General features: G+C 50.1%; 47 non-coding genes and 2 pseudogenes across 47 annotated transcripts; all 49 read left to right on the top strand.

Moving 5' to 3' along the window:
* The first annotated feature begins 75 nt into the window (after positions 1-75).
* On the top strand, positions 76-194 carry LOC149767635 (5S ribosomal RNA). Its single transcript, XR_016401276.1, has one exon. It is a non-coding gene; the product is annotated as a 5S ribosomal RNA (ribosomal RNA).
* Positions 195-441: 247 nt separating this feature from the next.
* LOC149767634 (5S ribosomal RNA) lies at positions 442-560 on the top strand. Its single transcript, XR_016401275.1, has one exon. It is a non-coding gene; the product is annotated as a 5S ribosomal RNA (ribosomal RNA).
* A 248-nt stretch (positions 561-808) lies between these two features.
* Positions 809-927, top strand: LOC149767633 (5S ribosomal RNA). Its single transcript, XR_016408209.1, has one exon. It is a non-coding gene; the product is annotated as a 5S ribosomal RNA (ribosomal RNA).
* A 247-nt stretch (positions 928-1,174) lies between these two features.
* Positions 1,175-1,293, top strand: LOC149767632 (5S ribosomal RNA). Its single transcript, XR_016402703.1, has one exon. It is a non-coding gene; the product is annotated as a 5S ribosomal RNA (ribosomal RNA).
* A 246-nt stretch (positions 1,294-1,539) lies between these two features.
* Positions 1,540-1,658, top strand: LOC149767631 (5S ribosomal RNA). The gene has a single exon (XR_016408434.1). It is a non-coding gene; the product is annotated as a 5S ribosomal RNA (ribosomal RNA).
* A 247-nt stretch (positions 1,659-1,905) lies between these two features.
* LOC149767630 (5S ribosomal RNA) lies at positions 1,906-2,024 on the top strand. Its single transcript, XR_016404903.1, has one exon. It is a non-coding gene; the product is annotated as a 5S ribosomal RNA (ribosomal RNA).
* Positions 2,025-2,271: 247 nt separating this feature from the next.
* Positions 2,272-2,390, top strand: LOC149767629 (5S ribosomal RNA). Its single transcript, XR_016401274.1, has one exon. It is a non-coding gene; the product is annotated as a 5S ribosomal RNA (ribosomal RNA).
* A 247-nt stretch (positions 2,391-2,637) lies between these two features.
* LOC149767628 (5S ribosomal RNA) lies at positions 2,638-2,756 on the top strand. The gene has a single exon (XR_016404902.1). It is a non-coding gene; the product is annotated as a 5S ribosomal RNA (ribosomal RNA).
* Positions 2,757-3,003: 247 nt separating this feature from the next.
* Positions 3,004-3,122, top strand: LOC149767627 (5S ribosomal RNA). The gene has a single exon (XR_016401273.1). It is a non-coding gene; the product is annotated as a 5S ribosomal RNA (ribosomal RNA).
* Positions 3,123-3,369: 247 nt separating this feature from the next.
* Positions 3,370-3,488, top strand: LOC149767626 (5S ribosomal RNA). Its single transcript, XR_016401272.1, has one exon. It is a non-coding gene; the product is annotated as a 5S ribosomal RNA (ribosomal RNA).
* A 248-nt stretch (positions 3,489-3,736) lies between these two features.
* LOC149767625 (5S ribosomal RNA) lies at positions 3,737-3,855 on the top strand. Its single transcript, XR_016408208.1, has one exon. It is a non-coding gene; the product is annotated as a 5S ribosomal RNA (ribosomal RNA).
* A 247-nt stretch (positions 3,856-4,102) lies between these two features.
* Positions 4,103-4,221, top strand: LOC149767624 (5S ribosomal RNA). Its single transcript, XR_016402702.1, has one exon. It is a non-coding gene; the product is annotated as a 5S ribosomal RNA (ribosomal RNA).
* A 246-nt stretch (positions 4,222-4,467) lies between these two features.
* LOC149767623 (5S ribosomal RNA) lies at positions 4,468-4,586 on the top strand. The gene has a single exon (XR_016408433.1). It is a non-coding gene; the product is annotated as a 5S ribosomal RNA (ribosomal RNA).
* Positions 4,587-4,833: 247 nt separating this feature from the next.
* Positions 4,834-4,952, top strand: LOC149767622 (5S ribosomal RNA). Its single transcript, XR_016404901.1, has one exon. It is a non-coding gene; the product is annotated as a 5S ribosomal RNA (ribosomal RNA).
* A 247-nt stretch (positions 4,953-5,199) lies between these two features.
* Positions 5,200-5,318, top strand: LOC149767621 (5S ribosomal RNA). The gene has a single exon (XR_016401271.1). It is a non-coding gene; the product is annotated as a 5S ribosomal RNA (ribosomal RNA).
* A 247-nt stretch (positions 5,319-5,565) lies between these two features.
* On the top strand, positions 5,566-5,683 carry LOC149767620 (5S ribosomal RNA). Its single transcript, XR_016404718.1, has one exon. It is a non-coding gene; the product is annotated as a 5S ribosomal RNA (ribosomal RNA).
* Positions 5,684-5,930: 247 nt separating this feature from the next.
* LOC149767619 (5S ribosomal RNA) lies at positions 5,931-6,049 on the top strand. The gene has a single exon (XR_016404470.1). It is a non-coding gene; the product is annotated as a 5S ribosomal RNA (ribosomal RNA).
* Positions 6,050-6,296: 247 nt separating this feature from the next.
* Positions 6,297-6,415, top strand: LOC149767618 (5S ribosomal RNA). The gene has a single exon (XR_016401269.1). It is a non-coding gene; the product is annotated as a 5S ribosomal RNA (ribosomal RNA).
* A 247-nt stretch (positions 6,416-6,662) lies between these two features.
* Positions 6,663-6,781, top strand: LOC149767617 (5S ribosomal RNA). Its single transcript, XR_016409014.1, has one exon. It is a non-coding gene; the product is annotated as a 5S ribosomal RNA (ribosomal RNA).
* A 247-nt stretch (positions 6,782-7,028) lies between these two features.
* On the top strand, positions 7,029-7,147 carry LOC149767616 (5S ribosomal RNA). The gene has a single exon (XR_016402701.1). It is a non-coding gene; the product is annotated as a 5S ribosomal RNA (ribosomal RNA).
* Positions 7,148-7,393: 246 nt separating this feature from the next.
* Positions 7,394-7,512, top strand: LOC149767615 (5S ribosomal RNA). The gene has a single exon (XR_016408432.1). It is a non-coding gene; the product is annotated as a 5S ribosomal RNA (ribosomal RNA).
* Positions 7,513-7,760: 248 nt separating this feature from the next.
* Positions 7,761-7,879, top strand: LOC149767614 (5S ribosomal RNA). Its single transcript, XR_016404160.1, has one exon. It is a non-coding gene; the product is annotated as a 5S ribosomal RNA (ribosomal RNA).
* A 247-nt stretch (positions 7,880-8,126) lies between these two features.
* On the top strand, positions 8,127-8,245 carry LOC149767613 (5S ribosomal RNA). Its single transcript, XR_016407661.1, has one exon. It is a non-coding gene; the product is annotated as a 5S ribosomal RNA (ribosomal RNA).
* A 247-nt stretch (positions 8,246-8,492) lies between these two features.
* On the top strand, positions 8,493-8,611 carry LOC149767612 (5S ribosomal RNA). The gene has a single exon (XR_016404469.1). It is a non-coding gene; the product is annotated as a 5S ribosomal RNA (ribosomal RNA).
* A 247-nt stretch (positions 8,612-8,858) lies between these two features.
* On the top strand, positions 8,859-8,977 carry LOC149767611 (5S ribosomal RNA). Its single transcript, XR_016406343.1, has one exon. It is a non-coding gene; the product is annotated as a 5S ribosomal RNA (ribosomal RNA).
* A 247-nt stretch (positions 8,978-9,224) lies between these two features.
* LOC149767610 (5S ribosomal RNA) lies at positions 9,225-9,343 on the top strand. The gene has a single exon (XR_016408258.1). It is a non-coding gene; the product is annotated as a 5S ribosomal RNA (ribosomal RNA).
* A 246-nt stretch (positions 9,344-9,589) lies between these two features.
* Positions 9,590-9,708, top strand: LOC149767609 (5S ribosomal RNA; annotated as a pseudogene).
* Positions 9,709-9,955: 247 nt separating this feature from the next.
* LOC149767608 (5S ribosomal RNA) lies at positions 9,956-10,074 on the top strand. The gene has a single exon (XR_016403766.1). It is a non-coding gene; the product is annotated as a 5S ribosomal RNA (ribosomal RNA).
* Positions 10,075-10,321: 247 nt separating this feature from the next.
* LOC149767607 (5S ribosomal RNA) lies at positions 10,322-10,440 on the top strand. The gene has a single exon (XR_016400781.1). It is a non-coding gene; the product is annotated as a 5S ribosomal RNA (ribosomal RNA).
* A 247-nt stretch (positions 10,441-10,687) lies between these two features.
* On the top strand, positions 10,688-10,806 carry LOC149767606 (5S ribosomal RNA). The gene has a single exon (XR_016401268.1). It is a non-coding gene; the product is annotated as a 5S ribosomal RNA (ribosomal RNA).
* Positions 10,807-11,053: 247 nt separating this feature from the next.
* On the top strand, positions 11,054-11,171 carry LOC149767605 (5S ribosomal RNA). Its single transcript, XR_016404717.1, has one exon. It is a non-coding gene; the product is annotated as a 5S ribosomal RNA (ribosomal RNA).
* Positions 11,172-11,418: 247 nt separating this feature from the next.
* On the top strand, positions 11,419-11,537 carry LOC149767604 (5S ribosomal RNA). Its single transcript, XR_016402967.1, has one exon. It is a non-coding gene; the product is annotated as a 5S ribosomal RNA (ribosomal RNA).
* Positions 11,538-11,784: 247 nt separating this feature from the next.
* On the top strand, positions 11,785-11,903 carry LOC149767603 (5S ribosomal RNA). The gene has a single exon (XR_016406342.1). It is a non-coding gene; the product is annotated as a 5S ribosomal RNA (ribosomal RNA).
* A 247-nt stretch (positions 11,904-12,150) lies between these two features.
* On the top strand, positions 12,151-12,269 carry LOC149767602 (5S ribosomal RNA). Its single transcript, XR_016402700.1, has one exon. It is a non-coding gene; the product is annotated as a 5S ribosomal RNA (ribosomal RNA).
* A 247-nt stretch (positions 12,270-12,516) lies between these two features.
* LOC149767601 (5S ribosomal RNA) lies at positions 12,517-12,635 on the top strand. Its single transcript, XR_016406960.1, has one exon. It is a non-coding gene; the product is annotated as a 5S ribosomal RNA (ribosomal RNA).
* Positions 12,636-12,882: 247 nt separating this feature from the next.
* Positions 12,883-13,001, top strand: LOC149767600 (5S ribosomal RNA). The gene has a single exon (XR_016407673.1). It is a non-coding gene; the product is annotated as a 5S ribosomal RNA (ribosomal RNA).
* A 247-nt stretch (positions 13,002-13,248) lies between these two features.
* LOC149767599 (5S ribosomal RNA) lies at positions 13,249-13,367 on the top strand. The gene has a single exon (XR_016400780.1). It is a non-coding gene; the product is annotated as a 5S ribosomal RNA (ribosomal RNA).
* Positions 13,368-13,614: 247 nt separating this feature from the next.
* On the top strand, positions 13,615-13,733 carry LOC149767598 (5S ribosomal RNA). The gene has a single exon (XR_016401267.1). It is a non-coding gene; the product is annotated as a 5S ribosomal RNA (ribosomal RNA).
* Positions 13,734-13,980: 247 nt separating this feature from the next.
* LOC149767597 (5S ribosomal RNA) lies at positions 13,981-14,098 on the top strand (annotated as a pseudogene).
* Positions 14,099-14,345: 247 nt separating this feature from the next.
* LOC149767596 (5S ribosomal RNA) lies at positions 14,346-14,464 on the top strand. Its single transcript, XR_016402966.1, has one exon. It is a non-coding gene; the product is annotated as a 5S ribosomal RNA (ribosomal RNA).
* Positions 14,465-14,711: 247 nt separating this feature from the next.
* Positions 14,712-14,830, top strand: LOC149767595 (5S ribosomal RNA). Its single transcript, XR_016406341.1, has one exon. It is a non-coding gene; the product is annotated as a 5S ribosomal RNA (ribosomal RNA).
* Positions 14,831-15,077: 247 nt separating this feature from the next.
* Positions 15,078-15,196, top strand: LOC149767594 (5S ribosomal RNA). Its single transcript, XR_016402699.1, has one exon. It is a non-coding gene; the product is annotated as a 5S ribosomal RNA (ribosomal RNA).
* Positions 15,197-15,443: 247 nt separating this feature from the next.
* On the top strand, positions 15,444-15,562 carry LOC149767593 (5S ribosomal RNA). The gene has a single exon (XR_016401715.1). It is a non-coding gene; the product is annotated as a 5S ribosomal RNA (ribosomal RNA).
* Positions 15,563-15,809: 247 nt separating this feature from the next.
* On the top strand, positions 15,810-15,928 carry LOC149767592 (5S ribosomal RNA). The gene has a single exon (XR_016401266.1). It is a non-coding gene; the product is annotated as a 5S ribosomal RNA (ribosomal RNA).
* A 247-nt stretch (positions 15,929-16,175) lies between these two features.
* Positions 16,176-16,293, top strand: LOC149767591 (5S ribosomal RNA). Its single transcript, XR_016407192.1, has one exon. It is a non-coding gene; the product is annotated as a 5S ribosomal RNA (ribosomal RNA).
* Positions 16,294-16,540: 247 nt separating this feature from the next.
* LOC149767590 (5S ribosomal RNA) lies at positions 16,541-16,659 on the top strand. Its single transcript, XR_016402965.1, has one exon. It is a non-coding gene; the product is annotated as a 5S ribosomal RNA (ribosomal RNA).
* Positions 16,660-16,906: 247 nt separating this feature from the next.
* Positions 16,907-17,025, top strand: LOC149767589 (5S ribosomal RNA). Its single transcript, XR_016406340.1, has one exon. It is a non-coding gene; the product is annotated as a 5S ribosomal RNA (ribosomal RNA).
* Positions 17,026-17,272: 247 nt separating this feature from the next.
* Positions 17,273-17,391, top strand: LOC149767588 (5S ribosomal RNA). The gene has a single exon (XR_016402698.1). It is a non-coding gene; the product is annotated as a 5S ribosomal RNA (ribosomal RNA).
* A 247-nt stretch (positions 17,392-17,638) lies between these two features.
* Positions 17,639-17,757, top strand: LOC149767587 (5S ribosomal RNA). The gene has a single exon (XR_016401714.1). It is a non-coding gene; the product is annotated as a 5S ribosomal RNA (ribosomal RNA).
* Positions 17,758-17,809: the final 52 nt, after the last annotated feature.

Genomic DNA, 17,809 nt, shown 5'->3' with positions numbered 1-17,809 from the left:
CCCGGCGGCGCGAATGTCTCGGGCCGTCGAGGTCTGCTGCTTTGTCATAAAAGGGAGTTTCGATGGGCAAGTCATGGGTGCGATCATACCAGCACTAATGCACCGGATCCCATCAGAACTCCGCAGTTAAGCGTGCTTGGGCGAGAGTAGTACTAGGATGGGTGGCCCCCTGGGAAGTCCTCGTGTTGCACCCCTTTTATTTTTTGCCCGCTTTTTTATTTTTTGATAATATTTATTTTTAATTTTTCGGCTTTTGGCTTTTCCTCTTCGGATAATTTTTTTCCCCCGAAAATAAACTGAGTCCGGAGACTGGCGGTGCCATGCCGCATAGCGGGACCCGCGCGTTGAATCCGATGCCAGAACGGCCCCGGCGGCGCGAATGTCTCGGGCCGTCGAGGTCTGCTGCTTTGTCATAAAAGGGAGTTTCGAAGGGCATGTCATGGGTGCGATCATACCAGCACTAATGCACCGGATCCCATCAGAACTCCGCAGTTAAGCGTGCTTGGGCGAGAGTAGTACTAGGATGGGTGGCCCCCTGGGAAGTCCTCGTGTTGCACCCCTTTTATTTTTTTGCCCGCTTTTTTATTTTTTGATAATATTTATTTTTAATTTTTCGGCTTTTGGCTTTTCCTCTTCGGATAATTTTTTTCCCCCGAAAATAAACTGAGTCCGGAGACTGGCGGTGCCATGCCGCATAGCGGGAGCAGCGCGTTGAATCCTACGCCAGAACGGCCCCGGCGGCGCGAATGTCTCGGGCCGTCGAGGTCTGCTGCTTTGTCATAAAAGGGAGTTTCGAAGGGCATGTCATGGGTGCGATCATACCAGCACTAATGCATCGGATCCCATCAGAACTCCGCAGTTAAGCGGGCTTGGGCGAGAGTAGTACTAGGATGGGTGACCCCCTCGGAAGTCCTCGTGTTGCACCCTATTTATTTTTTGCCCGCTTTTTTATTTTTTCATAATATTTATTTTTAATTTTTCGACTTTTGGCTTTTCCTCTTCGGATAATTTTTTTTCCTCGAAAATAAACTGAGTCCGGAGACTGGCGGTGCCATGCCGCATAGCGGGACCAGCGCGTTGAATCCTACGCCAGAACGGCCCCGGCGGCGCGAATGTCTCGGGCCGTCGAGGTCTGCTGCTTTGTCATAAAAGGTAGTTTCGAAGGGCATGTCATGCGTGCGATCATACCAGCACTAATGCACCGGATCCCATCAGAACTCCGCAGTTAAGCGTGCTTGGGCGAGAGTAGTACTAGGATGGGTGACCCCCTGGGAAGTCCTCGTGTTGCACCCCTTTTATTTTTTGCCCGCTTTTTTATTTTTTGATAATATTTATTTATAATTTTTCGGCTTTTGGCTTTTCTTCTTCGGATAATTTTTTCCCCCGAAAATAAACTGAGTCCGGAGACTGGCGGTGCCATGCCGCATAGCGGGACCAGCGCGTTGAATCCTACGCCAGAACGGCCCCGGCGGCGCGAATGTCTCGGGCCGTCGAGGTCTGCTGCTTTGTCATAAAGGGGAGTTTCGAAGGGCATGTCATGGTTGCGATCATACCAGCACTAATGCCCCGGATCCCATCAGAACTCCGCAGTTAAGCATGCTTGGGCGAGAGTAGTACTAGGATGGGTGACCCCCTGGGAAGTCCTCGTGTTGCACCTCTTTTATTTTTTGCCCGCTTTTTTATTTTTTGATAATATTTATTTTTAATTTTTCGGCTTTTGGCTTTTCCTCTTCGGATAATTTTTTTTCCCCGAAAATAAACTGAGTCCGGAGACTGGCGGTGCCATGCCGCATAGCGGGACCCGCGCGTTGAATCCTATGCCAGAACGGCCCCGGCGGCGCGAATGTCTCGGGCCGTCGAGGTCTGCTGCTTTGTCATAAAAGGGAGTTTCGAAGGGCATGTCATGGGTGCGATCATACCAGCACTAATGCACCGGATCCCATCAGAACTCCGCAGTTAAGCGGGCTTGGGCGAGAGTAGTACTAGGATGGGTGACCCCCAGGGAAGTCCTCGTGTTGCACCCCTTTTATTTTTTGCCCGCTTTTTTATTTTTTCATTATATTTATTTTTAATTTTTCGGCTTTTGGCTTTTCCTCTTCGGATAATTTTTTTCTCCCGAAAATAAACTGAGTCCGGAGACTGGCGGTGCCATGCCGCATAGCGGGACCAGCGCGTTGAATACTACGCCAGAACGGCCCCGGCGGCGCGAATGTCTCGGGCCGTCGAGGTCTGCTGCTTTGTCATAAAAGGGAGTTTCGATGGGCAAGTCATGGGTGCGATCATACCAGCACTAATGCACCGGATCCCATCAGAACTCCGCAGTTAAGCGTGCTTGGGCGAGAGTAGTACTAGGATGGGTGGCCCCCTGGGAAGTCCTCGTGTTGCACCCCTTTTATTTTTTGCCCGCTTTTTTATTTTTTGATAATATTTATTTTTAATTTTTCGGCTTTTGGCTTTTCCTCTTCGGATAATTTTTTTCCCCCGAAAATAAACTGAGTCCGGAGACTGGCGGTGCCATGCCGCATAGCGGGACCCGCGCGTTGAATCCTATGCCAGAACGGCCCCGGCGGCGCGAATGTCTCGGGCCGTCGAGGTCTGCTGCTTTGTCATAAAAGGGAGTTTCGAAGGGCATGTCATGGGTGCGATCATACCAGCACTAATGCACCGGATCCCATCAGAACTCCGCAGTTAAGCGGGCTTGGGCGAGAGTAGTACTAGGATGGGTGACCCCCAGGGAAGTCCTCGTGTTGCACCCCTTTTATTTTTTGCCCGCTTTTTTATTTTTTCATTATATTTATTTTTAATTTTTCGGCTTTTGGCTTTTCCTCTTCGGATAATTTTTTTCCCCCGAAAATAAACTGAGTCCGGAGACTGGCGGTGCCATGCCGCATAGCGGGACCAGCGCGTTGAATACTACGCCAGAACGGCCCCGGCGGCGCGAATGTCTCGGGCCGTCGAGGTCTGCTGCTTTGTCATAAAAGGGAGTTTCGATGGGCAAGTCATGGGTGCGATCATACCAGCACTAATGCACCGGATCCCATCAGAACTCCGCAGTTAAGCGTGCTTGGGCGAGAGTAGTACTAGGATGGGTGGCCCCCTGGGAAGTCCTCGTGTTGCACCCCTTTTATTTTTTGCCCGCTTTTTTATTTTTTGATAATATTTATTTTTAATTTTTCGGCTTTTGGCTTTTCCTCTTCGGATAATTTTTTTCCCCCGAAAATAAACTGAGTCCGGAGACTGGCGGTGCCATGCCGCATAGCGGGACCCGCGCGTTGAATCCGATGCCAGAACGGCCCCGGCGGCGCGAATGTCTCGGGCCGTCGAGGTCTGCTGCTTTGTCATAAAAGGGAGTTTCGAAGGGCATGTCATGGGTGCGATCATACCAGCACTAATGCACCGGATCCCATCAGAACTCCGCAGTTAAGCGTGCTTGGGCGAGAGTAGTACTAGGATGGGTGGCCCCCTGGGAAGTCCTCGTGTTGCACCCCTTTTATTTTTTTGCCCGCTTTTTTATTTTTTGATAATATTTATTTTTAATTTTTCGGCTTTTGGCTTTTCCTCTTCGGATAATTTTTTTCCCCCGAAAATAAACTGAGTCCGGAGACTGGCGGTGCCATGCCGCATAGCGGGAGCAGCGCGTTGAATCCTACGCCAGAACGGCCCCGGCGGCGCGAATGTCTCGGGCCGTCGAGGTCTGCTGCTTTGTCATAAAAGGGAGTTTCGAAGGGCATGTCATGGGTGCGATCATACCAGCACTAATGCATCGGATCCCATCAGAACTCCGCAGTTAAGCGGGCTTGGGCGAGAGTAGTACTAGGATGGGTGACCCCCTCGGAAGTCCTCGTGTTGCACCCTATTTATTTTTTGCCCGCTTTTTTATTTTTTCATAATATTTATTTTTAATTTTTCGACTTTTGGCTTTTCCTCTTCGGATAATTTTTTTTCCTCGAAAATAAACTGAGTCCGGAGACTGGCGGTGCCATGCCGCATAGCGGGACCAGCGCGTTGAATCCTACGCCAGAACGGCCCCGGCGGCGCGAATGTCTCGGGCCGTCGAGGTCTGCTGCTTTGTCATAAAAGGTAGTTTCGAAGGGCATGTCATGCGTGCGATCATACCAGCACTAATGCACCGGATCCCATCAGAACTCCGCAGTTAAGCGTGCTTGGGCGAGAGTAGTACTAGGATGGGTGACCCCCTGGGAAGTCCTCGTGTTGCACCCCTTTTATTTTTTGCCCGCTTTTTTATTTTTTGATAATATTTATTTATAATTTTTCGGCTTTTGGCTTTTCTTCTTCGGATAATTTTTTCCCCCGAAAATAAACTGAGTCCGGAGACTGGCGGTGCCATGCCGCATAGCGGGACCAGCGCGTTGAATCCTACGCCAGAACGGCCCCGGCGGCGCGAATGTCTCGGGCCGTCGAGGTCTGCTGCTTTGTCATAAAGGGGAGTTTCGAAGGGCATGTCATGGTTGCGATCATACCAGCACTAATGCCCCGGATCCCATCAGAACTCCGCAGTTAAGCATGCTTGGGCGAGAGTAGTACTAGGATGGGTGACCCCCTGGGAAGTCCTCGTGTTGCACCTCTTTTATTTTTTGCCCGCTTTTTTATTTTTTGATAATATTTATTTTTAATTTTTCGGCTTTTGGCTTTTCCTCTTCGGATAATTTTTTTTCCCCGAAAATAAACTGAGTCCGGAGACTGGCGGTGCCATGCCGCATAGCGGGACCCGCGCGTTGAATCCTATGCCAGAACGGCCCCGGCGGCGCGAATGTCTCGGGCCGTCGAGGTCTGCTGCTTTGTCATAAAAGGGAGTTTCGAAGGGCATGTCATGGGTGCGATCATACCAGCACTAATGCACCGGATCCCATCAGAACTCCGCAGTTAAGCGGGCTTGGGCGAGAGTAGTACTAGGATGGGTGACCCCCAGGGAAGTCCTCGTGTTGCACCCCTTTTATTTTTTGCCCGCTTTTTTATTTTTTCATTATATTTATTTTTAATTTTTCGGCTTTTGGCTTTTCCTCTTCGGATAATTTTTTTCTCCCGAAAATAAACTGAGTCCGGAGACTGGCGGTGCCATGCCGCATAGCGGGACCAGCGCGTTGAATACTACGCCAGAACGGCCCCGGCGGCGCGAATGTCTCGGGCCGTCGAGGTCTGCTGCTTTGTCATAAAAGGGAGTTTCGATGGGCAAGTCATGGGTGCGATCATACCAGCACTAATGCACCGGATCCCATCAGAACTCCGCAGTTAAGCGTGCTTGGGCGAGAGTAGTACTAGGATGGGTGGCCCCCTGGGAAGTCCTCGTGTTGCACCCCTTTTATTTTTTGCCCGCTTTTTTATTTTTTGATAATATTTATTTTTAATTTTTCGGCTTTTGGCTTTTCCTCTTCGGATAATTTTTTTCCCCCGAAAATAAACTGAGTCCGGAGACTGGCGGTGCCATGCCGCATAGCGGGACCAGCGCGTTGAATCCTACGCCAGAACGGCCCCGGCGGCGCGAATGTCTCGGGCCGTTGAGGTCTGCTGCTTTGTCATAAAAGGGAGTTTCGATGGGCATGTCATGGGTGCGATCATACCAGCACTAATGCACCGGATCCCATCAGAACTCCGCAGTTAAGCGTGCTTGGGCGAGATTAGTACTAGGATGGGTGACCCCCGGGAAGTCCTCGTATTGCACCCCTTTTATTTTTTGCCCGCTTTTTTATTTTTTCATAATATTTATTTTTAATTTTTCGGCTTTTGGCTTTTCCTCTTCGGATAATTTTTTTCCCCCGAAAATAAACTGCGTCCGGAGACTGGCGGTGCCATGCCGCATAGCGGGACCAGCGCGTTGAATCCTACGCCAGAACGGCCCCGGCGGCGCGAATGTCTCGGGCCGTCGAGGTCTGCTGCTTTGTCATAAAAGGGAGTTTCGATGGGCAAGTCATAGGTGCGATCATACCAGCACTAATGCACCGGATCCCATCAGAACTCCGCAGTTAAGCGTGCTTGGGCGAGAGTAGTACTAGGATGGGTGGCCCCCTGGGAAGTCCTCGTGTTGCACCCCTTTTATTTTTTGCCCGCTTTTTTATTTTTTCATTATATTTATTTTTAATTTTTCGGCTTTTGGCTTTTCCTCTTCGGATAATTTTTTTCCCCCGAAAATAAACTGAGTCCGGAGACTGGCGGTGCCATGCCGCATAGCGGGACCAGCGCGTTGAATACTACGCCAGAACGGCCCCAGCGGCGCGAATGTCTCGGGCCGTCGAGGTCTGCTGCTTTGTCATAAAAGGGAGTTTCGATGGGCAAGTCATGGGTGCGATCATACCAGCACTAATGCACCGGATCCCATCAGAACTCCGCAGTTAAGCGTGCTTGGGCGAGAGTAGTACTAGGATGGGTGGCCCCCTGGGAAGTCCTCGTGTTGCACCCCTTTTATTTTTTGCCCGCTTTTTTATTTTTTGATAATATTTATTTTTAATTTTTCGGCTTTTGGCTTTTCCTCTTCGGATAATTTTTTTCCCCCGAAAATAAACTGAGTCCGGAGACTGGCGGTGCCATGCCGCATAGCAGGACCCCTGCGTTGAATCCTATGCCAGAACGGCCCCGGCGGCGCGAATGTCTCGGGCCGTCGAGGTCTGCTGCTTTGTCATAAAAGGGAGTTTCGAAGGGCATGTCATGGGTGCGATCATACCAGCACTAATGCACCGGATCCCATCAGAACTCCGCAGTTAAGCGGGCTTGGGCGAGAGTAGTACTAGGATGGGTGACCCCCTCGGAAGTCCTCATGTTGCACCCTATTTATTTTTTGCCCGCTTTTTTATTTTTTCATAATATTTATTTTTAATTTTTCGACTTTTGGCTTTTCCTCTTCGGATAATTTTTTTTCCTCGAAAATAAACTGAGTCCGGAGACTGGCGGTGCCATGCCGCATAGCGGGACCAGCGCGTTGAATCCTACGCCAGAACGGCCCCGGCGGCGCGAATGTCTCGGGCCGTCGAGGTCTGCTGCTTTGTCATAAAAGGTAGTTTCGAAGGGCATGTCATGCGTGCGATCATACCAGCACTAATGCACCGGATCCCATCAGAACTCCGCAGTTAAGCGTGCTTGGGCGAGAGTAGTACTAGGATGGGTGACCCCCTGGGAAGTCCTCGTGTTGCACCCCTTTTATTTTTTGCCCGCTTTTTTATTTTTTGATAATATTTATTTATAATTTTTCGGCTTTTGGCTTTTCTTCTTCGGATAATTTTTTCCCCCGAAAATAAACTGAGTCCGGAGACTGGCGGTGCCATGCCGCATAGCGGGACCAGCGCGTTGAATCCTACGCCAGAACGGCCCCGGCGGCGCGAATGTCTCGGGCCGTCGAGGTCTGCTGCTTTGTCATAAAGGGGAGTTTCGAAGGGCATGTCATGGTTGCGATCATACCAGCACTAATGCCCCGGATCCCATCAGAACTCCGCAGTTAAGCATGCTTGGGCGAGAGTAGTACTAGGATGGGTGACCCCCTGGGAAGTCCTCGTGTTGCACCTCTTTTATTTTTTGCCCGCTTTTTTATTTTTTGATAATATTTATTTTTAATTTTTCGGCTTTTGGCTTTTCCTCTTCGGATAAATTTTTTTCCCCCGAAAATAAACTGAGTCCGGAGACTGGCGGTGCCATGCCGCATAGCGGGACCCGCGCGTTGAATCCTATGCCAGAACGGCCCCGGCGGCGTGAATGTCTCGGGCCGTCGAGGTCTGCTGCTTTGTCATAAAAGGGAGTTTCGAAGGGCATGTCATGGGTGCGATCATACCAGCACTAATGCACCGGATCCCATCAGAACTCCGCAGTTAAGCGTGCTTGGGCGAGAGTACTACTAGGATGGGTGACCCCCTGGGAAGTCCTCGTGTTGCACCCCTTTTATTTTTTGCCCGCTTTTTTATTTTTTGATAATATTTATTTTTAATTTTTCGGCTTTTGGCTTTTCTTCTTCGGATAATTTTTTTCCTCCGAAAATAAACTGAGTCCGGAGACTGGCGGTGCCATGCCGCATAGCGGGACCCGTGCGTTGAATCCTATGCCAGAACGGCCCCGGCGGCGCGAATGTCTCGGGCCGTCGAGGTCTGCTGCTTTGTCATAAAAGGGAGTTTCGAAGGGCATGTCATGGGTGCGATTATACCAGCACTAATGCACTGGATCCCATCAGAACTCCGCAGTTAAGCGTGCTTGGGCGAGAGTACTACTAGGATGGGTGACCCCCTGGGAAGTCCTCGTGTTGCACCCCTTTTATTTTTTGCCCGCTTTTTTATTTTTTGATAATATTTATTTTTAATTTTTCGGCTTTTGGCTTTTCTTCTTCGGATAATTTTTTTCCTCCGAAAATAAACTGAGTCCGGAGACTGGCGGTGCCATGCCGCATAGCGGGACCAGCGCGTTGAATCCTACGCCAGAACGGCCCCGGCGGCGCGAATGTCTCGGGCCGTCGAGGTCTGCTGCTTTGTCATAAAAGGGAGTTTCGATGGGCAAGTCATAGGTGCGATCATACCAGCACTAATGCACCGGATCCCATCAGAACTCCGCAGTTAAGCGTGCTTGGGCGAGAGTAGTACTAGGATGGGTGGCCCCCTGGGAAGTCCTCGTGTTGCACCCCTTTTATTTTTTGCCCGCTTTTTTATTTTTTGATAATATTTATTTTTAATTTTTCGGCTTTTGGCTTTTCCTCTTCGGATAATTTTTTTCCCCCGAAAATAAACTGAGTCCGGAGACTGGCGGTGCCATGCCGCATAGCGGGAGCAGCGCGTTGAATCCTACGCCAGAACGGCCCCGGCGGCGCGAATGTCTCGGGCCGTCGAGGTCTGCTGCTTTGTCATAAAAGGGAGTTTCGAAGGGCATGTCATGGGTGCGATCATACCAGCACTAATGCACCGGATCCCATCAGAACTCCGCAGTTAAGCGGGCTTGGGCGAGAGTAGTACTAGGATGGGTGACCCCCTCGGAAGTCCTCGTGTTGCACCCTATTTATTTTTTGCCCGCTTTTTTATTTTTTCATAATATTTATTTTTAATTTTTCGGCTTTTGGCTTTTCCTCTTCGGATAATTTTTTTTCCTCGAAAATAAACTGAGTCCGGAGACTGGCGGTGCCATGCCGCATAGCGGGACCAGCGCGTTGAATCCTACGCCAGAACGGCCCCGGCGGCGCGAATGTCTCGGGCCGTCGAGGTCTGCTGCTTTGTCATAAAAGGCAGTTTCGAAGGGCATGTCATGCGTGCGATCATACCAGCACTAATGCACCGGATTCCATCAGAACTCTGCAGTTAAGCGTGCTTGGGCGAGAGTAGTACTAGGATGGGTGACCCACTGGGAAGTCCTCGTGTTGCACCCCTTTTATTTTTTGCCCGCTTTTTTATTTTTTGATAATATTTATTTATAATTTTTCGGCTTTTGGCTTTTCTTCTTCGGATAATTTTTTCCCCCGAAAATAAACTGAGTCCGGAGACTGGCGGTGCCATGCCGCATAGCGGGACCAGCGCGTTGAATCCTACGCCAGAACGGCCCCGGCGGCGCGAATGTCTCGGGCCGTCGAGGTCTGCTGCTTTGTCATAAAGGGGAGTTTCGAAGGGCATGTCATGGTTGCGATCATACCAGCACTAATGCCCCGGATCCCATCAGAACTCCGCAGTTAAGCATGCTTGGGCGAGAGTAGTACAAGGATGGGTGACCCCCTGGGAAGTCCTCGTGTTGCACCTCTTTTATTTTTTGCCCGCTTTTTTATTTTTTGATAATATTTATTTTTAATTTTTCGGCTTTTGGCTTTTCCTCTTCGGATAATTTTTTTCCCCCGAAAATAAACTGAGTCCGGAGACTGGCGGTGCCATGCCGCATAGCGGGACCCGCGCGTTGAATCCTATGCCAGAACGGCCCCGGCGGCGCGAATGTCTCGGGCCGTCGAGGTCTGCTGCTTTGTCATAAAAGGGAGTTTCGAAGGGCATGTCATGGGTGCGATCATACCAGCACTAATGCACCGGATCCCATCAGAACTCCGCAGTTAAGCGTGCTAGGGCGAGAGTACTACTAGGATGGGTGACCCCCTGGGAAGTCCTCGTGTTGCACCCCTTTTATTTTTTGCCCGCTTTTTTATTTTTTGATAATATTTATTTTTAATTTTTCGGCTTTTGGCTTTTCTTCTTCGGATAATTTTTTTCCCCCGAAAATAAACTGAGTCCGGAGACTGGCGGTGCCATGCCGCATAGCGTGACCAGCGCGTTGAATCCTACGCCAGAACGGCCCCGGCGGCGCGAATGTCTCGGGCCGTCGAGGTCTGCTGCTTTGTCATAAAAGGGAGTTTCGATGGGCATGTCATGGGTGCGATCATACCAGCACTAAGGCACCGGATCCCATCAGAACTCCGTAGTTAAGCGTGCTTGGGCGAGAGTAGTACTAGGATGGGTGACCCCCTGGGAAGTCCTCGTGTTGCACCCCTTTTATTTTTTGCCCGCTTTTTTATTTTTTGATAATATTTATTTTTAATTTTTCGGCTTTTGGCTTTTCCTCTTCGGATAATTTTTTTCCCCCGAAAATAAACTGAGTCCGGAGACTGGCGGTGCCATGCCGCATAGCGGGACCAGCGCGTTGAATACTACGGCAGAACGGCCCCGGCGGCGCGAATGTCTCGGGCCGTCGAGGTCTGCTGCTTTGTCATAAAAGTGAGTTTCGATGGGCAAGTCATGGGTGCGATCATACCAGCACTAATGCACCGGATCCCATCAGAACTCCGCAGTTAAGCGTGCTTGGGCGAGAGTAGTACTAGGATGGGTGGCCCCCTGGGAAGTCCTCGTGTTGCACCCCTCTTATTTTTTGCCCGCTTTTTTATTTTTTGATAATATTTATTTTTAATTTTTCGGCTTTTAGCTTTTCCTCTTCGGATAATTTTTTTCCCCCGAAAATAAACTGAGTCCGGAGACTGGCGGTGCCATGCCGCATAGCGGGACCAGCGCGTTGAATACTACGCCAGAACGGCCCCGGCGGCGCGAATGTCTCGGGCCGTCGAGGTCTGCTGCTTTGTCATAAAAGGGAGTTTCGATGGGCAAGTCATGGGTGCGATCATACCAGCACTAATGCACCGGATCCCATCAGAACTCCGCAGTTAAGCGTGCTTGGGCGAGATTAGTACTAGGATGGGTGACCCCCGGGAAGTCCTCGTATTGCACCCCTTTTATTTTTTGCCCGCTTTTTTATTTTTTCATAATATTTATTTTTAATTTTTCGGCTTTTGGCTTTTCCTCTTCGGATAATTTTTTTCCCCCGAAAATAAACTGAGTCCGGAGACTGGCGGTGCCATGCCGCATAGCGGGAGCAGCGCGTTGAATCCTACGCCAGAACGGCCCCGGCGGCGCGAATGTCTCGGGCCGTCGAGGTCTGCTGCTTTGTCATAAAAGGGAGTTTCGAAGGGCATGTCATGGGTGCGATCATACCAGCACTAATGCACCGGATCCCATCAGAACTCCGCAGTTAAGCGGGCTTGGGCGAGAGTAGTACTAGGATGGGTGACCCCCTGGGAAGTCCTCGTGTTGCACCCCATTTATTTTTTGCCCGCTTTTTTATTTTTTCATAATATTTATTTTTAATTTTTCGGCTTTTGGCTTTTCCTCTTCGGATAATTTTTTTCCCCCGAAAATAAACTGAGTCCGGAGACTGGCGGTGCCATGCCGCATAGCGGGAGCAGCGCGTTGAATCCTACGCCAGAACGGCCCCGGCGGCGCGAATGTCTCGGGCCGTCGAGGTCTGCTGCTTTGTCATAAAAGGGAGTTTCGAAGGGCATGTCATGGGTGCGATCATACCAGCACTAATGCACCGGATCCCATCAGAACTCCGCAGTTAAGCGGGCTTGGGCGAGAGTAGTACTAGGATGGGTGACCCCCTCGGAAGTCCTCGTGTTGCACCCTATTTATTTTTTGCCCGCTTTTTTATTTTTTCATAATATTTATTTTTAATTTTTCGGCTTTTGGCTTTTCCTCTTCGGATAATTTTTTTTTCTCGAAAATAAACTGAGTCCGGAGACTGGCGGTGCCATGCCGCATAGCGGGACTAGCGCGTTGAATCCTACGCCAGTACGGCCCCGGCGGCGCGAATGTCTCGGGCCGTCGAGGTCTGCTGCTTTGTCATAAAAGGTAGTTTCGAAGGGCATGTCATGCGTGCGATCATACCAGCACTAATGCACCGGATCCCATCAGAACTCCGCAGTTAAGCGTGCTTGGGCGAGAGTAGTACTAGGATGGGTGACCCCCTGGGAAGTCCTCGTGTTGCACCCCTTTTATTTTTTGCCCGCTTTTTTATTTTTTGATAATATTTATTTTTAATTTTTTGGCTTTTGGCTTTTCTTCTTCGGATAATTTTTTTCTCCCGAAAATAAACTGAGTCTGGAGACTGGCGGTGCCATGCCGCATAGCGGGACCAGCGCGTTGAATCCTACGCTAGAACGGCCCCGGCGGCGCGAATGTCTCGGGCCGTCGAGGTCTGCTGCTTTGTCATAAAGGGGAGTTTCGAAGGGCATGTCATGGTTGCGATCATACCAGCACTAATGCACCGGATCCCATCAGAACTCCGCAGTTAAGCATGCTTGGGCGAGAGTAGTACTAGGATGGGTGACCCCCTGGGAAGCCCTCGTGTTGCACCTCTTTTATTTTTTGCCCGCTTTTTTATTTTTTGATAATATTTATTTTTAATTTTTCGGCTTTTGGCTTTTCCTCTTCGGATAATTTTTTTCCCCCGAAAATAAACTGAGTCCGGAGACTGGCGGTGCCATGCCGCATAGCGGGACCCGCGCGTTGAATCCTATGCCAGAACGGCCCCGGCGGCGCGAATGTCTCGGGCCGTCGAGGTCTGCTGCTTTGTCATAAAAGGGAGTTTCGAAGGGCATGTCATGGGTGCGATCATACCAGCACTAATGCACCTGATCCCATCAGAACTCCGCAGTTAAGCGTGCTTGGGCGAGAGTACTACTAGGATGGGTGACCCCCTGGGAAGTCCTCGTGTTGCACCCCTTTTATTTTTTGCCCGCTTTTTTATTTTTTGATAATATTTATTTTTAATTTTTCGGCTTTTGGCTTTTCTTCTTCGGATAATTTTTTTCCCCCGAAAATAAACTGAGTCCGGAGACTGGCGGTGCCATGCCGCATAGCGTGACCAGCGCGTTGAATCCTACGCCAGAACGGCCCCGGCGGCGCGAATGTCTCGGGCCGTCGAGGTCTGCTGCTTTGTCATAAAAGGGAGTTTCGATGGGCATGTCATGGGTGCGATCATACCAGCACTAAGGCACCGGATCCCATCAGAACTCCGTAGTTAAGCGTGCTTGGGCGAGAGTAGTACTAGGATGGGTGACCCCCTGGGAAGTCCTCGTGTTGCACCCCTTTTATTTTTTGCCCGCTTTCTTATTTTTTGATAATATTTATTTTTAATTTTTCGGCTTTTGGCTTTTCCTCTTCGGATAATTTTTTTCCCCCGAAAATAAACTGAGTCCGGAGACTGGCGGTGCCATGCCGCATAGCGGGACCAGCGCGTTGAATACTACGCCAGAACGGCCCCGGCGGCGCGAATGTCTCGGGCCGTCGAGGTCTGCTGCTTTGTCATAAAAGGGAGTTTCGATGGGCAAGTCATGGGTGCGATCATACCAGCACTAATGCACCGGATCCCATCAGAACTCCGCAGTTAAGCGTGCTTGGGCGAGAGTAGTACTAGGATGGGTGGCCCCCTGGGAAGTCCTCGTGTTGCACCCCTCTTATTTTTTGCCCGCTTTTTTATTTTTTGATAATATTTATTTTTAATTTTTCGGCTTTTGGCTTTTCCTCTTCGGATAATTTTTTTCCCCCGAAAATAAACTGAGTCCGGAGACTGGCGGTGCCATGCCGCATAGCGGGACCAGCGCGTTGAATACTACGCCAGAACGGCCCCGGCGGCGCGAATGTCTCGGGCCGTCGAGGTCTGCTGCTTTGTCATAAAAGGGAGTTTCGATGGGCAAGTCATGGGTGCGATCATACCAGCACTAATGCACCGGATCCCATCAGAACTCCGCAATTAAGCGTGCTTGGGCGAGATTAGTACTAGGATGGGTGACCCCCGGGAAGTCCTCGTATTGCACCACTTTTATTTTTTGCCCGCTTTTTTATTTTTTCATAATATTTATTTTTAATTTTTCGGCTTTTGGCTTTTCCTCTTCGGATAATTTTTTTCCCCCGAAAATAAACTGAGTCCGGAGACTGGCGGTGCCATGCCGCATAGCGGGAGCAGCGCGTTGAATCCTACGCCAGAACGGCCCCGGCGGCGCGAATGTCTCGGGCCGTCGAGGTCTGCTGCTTTGTCATAAAAGGGAGTTTCGAAGGGCATGTCATGGGTGCGATCATACCAGCACTAATGCACCGGATCCCATCAGAACTCCGCAGTTAAGCGGGCTTGGGCGAGAGTAGTACTAGGATGGGTGACCCCCTGGGAAGTCCTCGTGTTGCACCCCATTTATTTTTTGCCCGCTTTTTTATTTTTTCATAATATTTATTTTTAATTTTTCGGCTTTTGGCTTTTCCTCTTCGGATAATTTTTTTTCCCCGAAAATAAACTGAGTCCGGAGACTGGCGGTGCCATGCCGCATAGCGGGAGCAGCGCGTTGAATCCTACGCCAGAACGGCCCCGGCGGCGCGAATGTCTCGGGCCGTCGAGGTCTGCTGCTTTGTCATAAAAGGGAGTTTCGAAGGGCATGTCATGGGTGCGATCATACCAGCACTAATGCACCGGATCCCATCAGAACTCCGCAGTTAAGCGGGCTTGGGCGAGAGTAGTACTAGGATGGGTGACCCCCTCGGAAGTCCTCGTGTTGCACCCTATTTATTTTTTGCCCGCTTTTTTATTTTTTCATAATATTTATTTTTAATTTTTCGGCTTTTGGCTTTTCCTCTTCGGATAATTTTTTTTTCTCGAAAATAAACTGAGTCCGGAGACTGGCGGTGCCATGCCGCATAGCGGGACCAGCGCGTTGAATCCTACGCCAGAACGGCCCCGGCGGCGCGAATGTCTCGGGCCGTCGAGGTCTGCTGCTTTGTCATAAAAGGTAGTTTCGAAGGGCATGTCATGCGTGCGATCATACCAGCACTAATGCACCGGATCCCATCAGAACTCCGCAGTTAAGCGTGCTTGGGCGAGAGTAGTACTAGGATGGGTGACCCCCTGGGAAGTCCTCGTGTTGCACCCCTTTTATTTTTTGCCCGCTTTTTTATTTTTTGATAATATTTATTTTTAATTTTTCGGCTTTTGGCTTTTCTTCTTCGGATAATTTTTTTCTCCCGAAAATAAACTGAGTCCGGAGACTGGCGGTGCCATGCCGCATAGCGGGACCAGCGCGTTGAATCCTACGCCAGAACGGCCCCGGCGGCGCGAATGTCTCGGGCCGTCGAGGTCTGCTGCTTTGTCATAAAAGGGAGTTTCGATGGGCATGTCATGGGTGCGATCATACCAGCACTAAGGCACCGGATCCCATCAGAACTCCGTAGTTAAGCGTGCTTGGGCGAGAATAGTACTAGGATGGGTGACCCCCTGGGAAGTCCTCGTGTTGCACCCCTTTTATTTTTTGCCCGCTTTTTTATTTTTTGATAATATTTATTTTTAATTTTTCGGCTTTTGGCTTTTCCTCTTCGGATAATTTTTTTCCCCCGAAAATAAACTGAGTCCGGAGACTGGCGGTGCCATGCCGCATAGCGGGACCAGCGCGTTGAATACTACGCCAGAACGGCCCCGGCGGCGCGAATGTCTCGGGCCGTCGAGGTCTGCTGCTTTGTCATAAAAGGGAGTTTCGATGGGCAAGTCATGGGTGCGATCATACCAGCACTAATGCACCGGATCCCATCAGAACTCCGCAGTTAAGCGTGCTTGGGCGAGAGTAGTACTAGGATGGGTGGCCCCCTGGGAAGTCCTCGTGTTGCACCCCTCTTATTTTTTGCCCGCTTTTTTATTTTTTGATAATATTTATTTTTAATTTTTCGGCTTTTGGCTTTTCCTCTTCGGATAATTTTTTTCCCCCGAAAATAAACTGAGTCCGGAGACTGGCGGTGCCATGCCGCATAGCGGGACCAGCGCGTTGAATACTACGCCAGAACGGCCCCGGCGGCGCGAATGTCTCGGGCCGTCGAGGTCTGCTGCTTTGTCATAAAAGGGAGTTTCGATGGGCAAGTCATGGGTGCGATCATACCAGCACTAATGCACCGGATCCCATCAGAACTCCGCAGTTAAGCGTGCTTGGGCGAGATTAGTACTAGGATGGGTGACCCCCGGGAAGTCCTCGTATTGCACCACTTTTATTTTTTGCCCGCTTTTTTATTTTTTCATAATATTTATTTTTAATTTTTCGGCTTTTGGCTTTTCCTCTTCGGATAATTTTTTTCCCCCGAAAATAAACTGAGTCCGGAGACTGGCGGTGCCATGCCGCATAGCGGGAGCAGCGCGTTGAATCCTACGCCAGAACGGCCCCGGCGGCGCGAATGTCTCGGGCCGTCGAGGTCTGCTGCTTTGTCATAAAAGGGAGTTTCGAAGGGCATGTCATGGGTGCGATCATACCAGCACTAATGCACCGGATCCCATCAGAACTCCGCAGTTAAGCGGGCTTGGGCGAGAGTAGTACTAGGATGGGTGACCCCCTGGGAAGTCCTCGTGTTGCACCCCATTTATTTTTTGCCCGCTTTTTTATTTTTTCATAATATTTATTTTTAATTTTTCGGCTTTTGGCTTTTCCTCTTCGGATAATTTTTTTTCCCCGAAAATAAACTGAGTCCGGAGACTGGCGGTGCCATGCCGCATAGCGGGAGCAGCGCGTTGAATCCTACGCCAGAACGGCCCCGGCGGCGCGAATGTCTCGGGCCGTCGAGGTCTGCTGCTTTGTCATAAAAGGGAGTTTCGAAGGGCATGTCATGGGTGCGATCATACCAGCACTAATGCACCGGATCCCATCAGAACTCCGCAGTTAAGCGGGCTTGGGCGAGAGTAGTACTAGGATGGGTGACCCCCTCGGAAGTCCTCGTGTTGCACCCTATTTATTTTTTGCCCGCTTTTTTATTTTTTCATAATATTTATTTTTAATTTTTCGGCTTTTGGCTTTTCCTCTTCGGATAATTTTTTTTTCTCGAAAATAAACTGAGTCCGGAGACTGGCGGTGCCATGCCGCATAGCGGGACCAGCGCGTTGAATCCTACGCCAGAACGGCCCCGGCGGCGCGAATGTCTCGGGCCGTCGAGGTCTGCTGCTTTGTCATAAAAGGTAGTTTCGAAGGGCATGTCATGCGTGCGATCATACCAGCACTAATGCACCGGATCCCATCAGAACTCCGCAGTTAAGCGTGCTTGGGCGAGAGTAGTACTAGGATGGGTGACCCCCTGGGAAGTCCTCGTGTTGCACCCCTTTTATTTTTTGCCCGCTTTTTTATTTTTTGATAATATTTATTTTTAATTTTTCGGCTTTTGGCTTTTCTTCTTCGGATAATTTTTTTCTCCCGAAAATAAACTGAGTCCGGAGACTGGCGGTGCCATGCCGCATAGCGGGACCAGCGCGTTGAATCCTACGCCAGAACGGCCCCGGCGGCGCGAATGTCTCGGGCCGTCGAGGTCTGCTGCTTTGTCATAAAAGGGAGTTTCGATGGGCATGTCATGGGTGCGATCATACCAGCACTAAGGCACCGGATCCCATCAGAACTCCGTAGTTAAGCGTGCTTGGGCGAGAATAGTACTAGGATGGGTGACCCCCTGGGAAGTCCTCGTGTTGCACCCCTTTTATTTTTTGCCCGCTTTTTTATTTTTTGATAATATTTATTTTTAATTTT

This window comes from Phoenix dactylifera, chromosome 4, assembly GCF_051530095.1.
Source record: "Phoenix dactylifera cultivar Ajwa chromosome 4, Ajwa_hap1_PhDact_Kaust_v1.1, whole genome shotgun sequence".
In the NCBI taxonomy this organism is placed as follows: Eukaryota; Viridiplantae; Streptophyta; class Magnoliopsida; order Arecales; family Arecaceae; genus Phoenix; species Phoenix dactylifera.
Note: the sequence above shows the minus strand (reverse complement) of the source record. Positions and strands in the feature narration are given on the sequence as shown.